At 39.7% G+C, this 5825-nt stretch overlaps 1 pseudogene; it reads right to left on the minus strand.

The window, feature by feature from the left end:
• Positions 1-1909: 1909 nt before the first annotated feature.
• LOC143885762 (stachyose synthase pseudogene) lies at positions 1910-3643 on the minus strand (annotated as a pseudogene).
• Between the last annotated feature and the right edge of the window lie 2182 nt (positions 3644-5825).

Here is a 5825-nt window from a genome sequence, read left to right on the forward strand (position 1 = left end):
CCTATTGAATTGGTAGCCAGGGTGTATGTGAGGCACATTTTCGGGTTAGTCCAGAGCTAATTCAGACCCTGTTATCTCTGACCCTGGAGTTGTTACCAAATTAACCCAATTTTATCATCTCAAGAATCATCAGTTGTTTGTACTTCGTTTGTTTCTTTGGTACAGCTTTTTTCCCCCTTTGAAAATCTTTTGGAACAGCTTCCCCACGTCTCATTATTACAACACACCTGGCTTCTGCCCCTACACTAATTGTTCAAAACTACTCCAATAAAATAACCAAGTAATCTCTAAAATCATACCAACTAGTAACCTGGCTACTAATCCACCCACATAAAATCCCTAGAATTACTCCAACTAATAACTTGGGTAAGTCATAGCCTTATTAAGATATGCACATGTGGATATCTAAGAGGATAACCTGTGCCCGTAACAAGTCCACCCATCTAAAGTTTACCCTTGCCCTCAAGGGCCAAATCTGTCGAACGTAGCCGCATTTCTTCCATATTTTCCAATGTGGCATCAGCAGGAGAGAGTCATTGCCAATGGATCGACACCTCTTGTTTATGCTTTCTTGTTCGCTGATCTAGAAACTCTTGCGGAATGATCACACTCATCGTGCAAAACCGGAAGAGATGCTTGAACTTGATCCTTCGTACCGAGTTGCTCCTTAATGTAAGACAGATGAAAAACTGGATGGATGACGACACCAAGTGGTAAATAAACTTATATGCTACAGCCCCAGTACATTGTAAAACTTGGAAAGGCCCATAAAAACATGGTGACAGTTTGGCATTCTTCCGGAAGGCGATAGATGATCGCCTATAAGTCTTTATGAGAGTTAGGGCATGTAGAAAAATAGATCTGATGAGGCTCTGAATCAAAATGCAACGGATAGGCTGTTTGGAGGCTGCTAAATGATCGGTACGATGTTTGGGGCTGAGATCAGAATCGAGAAAGGAGATTTTATTGGTCAAACTGTGGGTGGGGCACTTTCACAAAAAAGTGATATTATTCCCCTTGTTCTTACCTAGATGCATTGAATTGAAACAAAATTATGTTTATTGTTGTTCTAGTAGCAGTAGTTTCTTTGACTGCTTATCCAGTAATTGGTAAGACAGTACATGCCAAAGTTGGTCATGTTGTTCAAGTAGCTCTAGTTCTTCTTCCTTTTCTTTCTTAACTTAGGCATCCTCCTCATAATCATGTTCTACGAAGTTCTTTTAGTATTTGGTCCTTTTCTAGAGTTCTTTGTGAGCATTCTCAACTTTGTGTCATGCCAGAAATGTATGATAACAATGTTTGTGGGTATCTCCTAGATTCTGACTAGGGACTTCTTGGTAGAAGAGTGGATCAGCACATGGACCCATTTCACTCATTCCTTAGGACAGGAACTGGTGAAACACCGTAAATACATTTCGACCATTGATTTACTACCTCCGTTTGACCAACGGTTTGCAGATGGTGTGGAGAATTGAAGTTGAAATCAGTCCCTTTCAACCAACCGAAATATCTCATTCCAAAAGGCACTTGTGAACGTTGGATCACGATCATACACAATGGATTGCGACATAATGTAAGTTGTTTAAGGGTGTAAAATGAGAATGAAATGAGCATATTCAGAGAATCGGTCGACCACAACCTAAATTGTTGACCTTCCCATGGATATCTGTCAATAAAGTCCACAGATATACCCGCCCAAACCTGCGTGGGAATTGGCAATGGTTGTAACAGTCCTCCTTGGAACACATTCTCGGTCTTATGTTGTTGGCATGTGTCACAACAACGAATAAACTCCCTGATCTGTTTTCTTATCACATTCTAGTAGAAGGTCGATCAAACCCTGTAGTGCCCTATAATTTATTTCTGAGTCTCGAAACTGATTACATCAAGAAGCACTTTGGCCATGACACTAGATCCAATTTTGAAAGATAAGAAGCACTCCTGTACTTTCCAATTTTTTAAGATAAGAATGCATCGAGTCACAGATATCAGTGTCTTGGTCAGGATGAACTAGACCAATGCCACCTTCAACAATCCTCACAACAGCAAGATCATTCATTGTGCCATCAAGACTAGGAGAGATGGTGATTGGGATTACCTTTGAATTGAGATGGGCAGTACCTGGCCTAACACCACTCCAAGCACTACATAAAGCATGCCACACTTAGATATCATCCAAGCCATAGTGACCCCATCTTGTATTGCCTTGTCGCAATCCTTCTCAGCTTGCTCAAGCTCAGTGGCTTTGGAGATTAGTATCTTCAGTCTCTTGGGATCAAATGATCGGGCCTAGGGACCCAACATAGTTCCCCCTCTGTACCTCCTGAACTTCTCACATTCCTCAAACCTATAAAACCTAGAAGTCATCTGTGTTACTCCCAAGACAAAGTTCTTCGTATCTTCAAATGGACTCTCACTATCTAGACTGATACTCCATGTGCACCAACCAAGCTTGTCTATCAGAGAAGGGGCTGAATTCTCTTCTAATAGCATAAATGTCTTGAGAGGGACCCTAACAGCACTATAAGCTTTCCTTCATTGAGTTGTAAGGATTGTCACCTAGGTGAACTTAATCAATTTCTTTGAAAGATGTGTCTCTTACTTAACACTAGACGCGTTCAGCACATAGCATGACATGCCCATCAGTACCTAGAAGAAGGGAAGACCTGAACTTCCCTTCAATTAAGGGAAGGATCAGAACAGATGACCTTAATTAGAGGACATCTAGAAGCACCCATTGTGTCTCCATTTGCAAATCTGACCAACAATTCCCTACGCACATTGTAGACCACCTGTCTTAAATCCGATGACACTCACAAAGTTTCTACTGCTAAACTTACCCAAGGAGTTCATCAACCTATCAGATGGCTCCTCCTGACTGAATCCGAGGAACACACCCTAGTGTGATCTAGAGTTAACTGTCTGAAAGTGGGGAACTGGTGCGTCAGAACTTTGACAGAGAAGAAAAGCTACTAAAGGAAACATTGTCAGGAACTTCAGAGAGCAATACAATTCCATTGACACTAAATTTCCCACCTGATAATTCAAAAAAAACTATTCATATTTTCAGCTTGGACAGTATCAAAAGCCAAATTCAACACCGAATTTGGAGGTGCCTTGGACAGAGGAAACAGAGGAATTACAGAGAGATGATAACATTAGAGTCCCAAATTCAATTCCAAAACTCAGAAACTTTTGTTGCTCCCTAGAACTAAGTGGAAAATGGATATGAGATTGCAAAGATACTTGAAATGAAATCCAAAATCCAATAATGCAAGCTATAGAAGTTGCCACCACTTAATTCAAAACAGAAGATTTTTCGATATAACTGTTCACAAACTTATGGTTTAACTATCACTTCCAAATCTGAGGTTGCAGAGAGGAATTGAAACATTAACTGAAGCATGCACTACAATGCAAATTTTGCCACAAGATAAGTGCAACACAAGTGACCCTTTTCAGATGTAACATAAGAATTCTTCTCACAAAGAACAAAAACTTTTCGTCCAGAAAAATTGACAATTAGGATAAAATTCCCACACAACTCCAGCCTAAAGTAAGCCTATTCCTTGTTTGAATGAGATTGAAGGTCTCAAACACATGACAGCAGAGTTAAGAATTGTGAACCTGCTACCATACCCATCTTGGTCGACCATCTCAACCTCCAGCCTAAAGTAAACCTACTCCTCATTTGAAACATCCTACTGATAAATCTATAAATATCTCTAAGTAATCCAGTGGAAATGTTATTTGGTCGAATCCTCAGAGATCTTAACTTCGATTGAAGGGATTGTGCTTGAGGAAAATGAATTCCAAATCTGAGGATTTTATGAATTTCTCTCAGATTTTGTTTGTTGCTTAGGTTCCCTATGTTAATGTGGACGAGATTCAGCTTTAAAAACTAGTTCAATTGAAGTTTTATGGCCCTCTGAAAGACCAAAATTCCTGCAATTCTTGAAGACTGGTCTGAGAATTAAATCCAGTTATGAGCCTGCTGATTATTAAAGAGTACTGAATCCAAAGACAATGATAACAGAATTTTGCTACAAAGGCTCTTGTATTTCCCTAGTGTTCTTGGCTGTTTGAAATCTAAGAATTCCCAGCTTCACAAAAGTTTCAGCAAGATCTGGGATTAAGGAGTGAATATTTGTGAATTTGCTACTTAATTTATCCCTGGACTTCAGCAAACCTAGAGCTTTAGAGGTTTGTGAATTTCCTGAGAGTTTACAGCAGAAACTTCCCTGTATCTTTTAATTTTCGGACACACTAGACCCTGAGAATTTCTTGTTTTAACCCAAACCCGCAAGCTTCACCTTTTCCCCTAAATGTAGGGGACTTTCATCTTCATATTAAACCAATCTTTAACTACTCCACAACCTTTAACCACCTCAACAAACCAAGAACCTCCATATTCCTTAACCACCCCAAGAAACCTCTTCTACCTTCACTAATTCCCCATTAATTCAATCAAATCCTTTCCTAATTCAGCCACCTTACCCTCCATCATAAGATTGATAAAAATTGTGCCCTTTTCATAGCCCTTTTAACGCTGGGGCAGATAGTGGAAAATAGGGATGTAACCGTTGATCTTTGTGATCGTGCGACATGCACCTGCATCACCTTTCAACCATTCTAACTACCCTCTTCCTTTCCTTTCTCTCTATTAACACCTTTAAACTTATGCTTCGCATCATTACTCTTGTGTTATTTGGTATCAAAGCTTCTGCTTCGCATGACTTCCCTACATTATTTGGTGTCAGAGCTTCCTCTACCCATGCTACTCTTCATTATAACTTCATCGAATAGAATAGGTGTAAAAGGAATTTGACATTGATTGACGACATTAATGTATGCTAATAATAAAGATCTGGGATTTAAGACCTAAGCGGGCCATCTGGGCAAAAGTTTTAAACTCGCTGTTTCTTATAGCCTTGCAAAAAAGGCCTTAAATCTCTTTGGCTTAGCAAGTGGTGCAAGACCCAATGACCTTTGGGGGTTTGTGAATTCTTATGATTTCTGATGTTAGCGGGATTCATGAAGCTAGAATAGAGAGCAATGAACTCTAATTCCCTTGCAGCTCAACTCATTAGAGAAAAAATATTTTCATAATTAGTCGATATGGAAAGATCCTCCCCTGCATCAAGGATAAAAAAATTGGTGATATATGTATGATCGTATCTTTTAGATCATGTCTTTGAGATTGCTCATTGGTTAATCAGTAATGGTTATAGAACTGGGTTGGTCAGTCTCCTAGAGCTTGCACTCGAACGCCTCCACCTTGAAATTCTCTGCTTTGATCTCCTTGTTTGGTCTAATGCTCAAGGAGATACCTTATTTGTTCAGCAAACTTATAACTTAATGAGGTTCCAAGCATCTAAACTTTGGTGGCATGAGTTCGTTTGGAGCAGTTTCATCCCCATTAGGGGCTTCATTTATTGGGGAGCTCTTCTCAATCATTCCCTTATAGATCTCAGGCTCAAATCAAAGAATTCCAAGCTGGCCCCAAGATACTCATTCTTTAAAAGTAATAAAGAAACTGAATTCCATCTTTTCTACTCCTAGCCAATTTTGGAGTCTATCTAGACAAGCCTATTTTGGGATTAAGCCCCTTCCTCTCGAAAACTTACAAAGTGTCCTTGGTTCCAGGTTTTCTACTTGCAAATCCAACCAACAGGTAAAGCATTCGGATCTGCGATGCTCTGTTATCTTTGAAAAAAGAACATGGGTAGGAGTAGAAAAGATGGAATCCAGTTTCTTCATTCCTTAATATAGAGTGAGCATCTCATGGCTAGGATTGAGGCCAAATTCAGGGTATTAACCTATCT

The sequence above is a fragment of the Tasmannia lanceolata genome, unplaced genomic scaffold, assembly GCF_043159265.1.
Source record: "Tasmannia lanceolata isolate RefF3 unplaced genomic scaffold, GAP_Taslan_0.1 ptg000009l, whole genome shotgun sequence".
Lineage (NCBI taxonomy): Eukaryota > Viridiplantae > Streptophyta > Magnoliopsida > Canellales > Winteraceae > Tasmannia > Tasmannia lanceolata.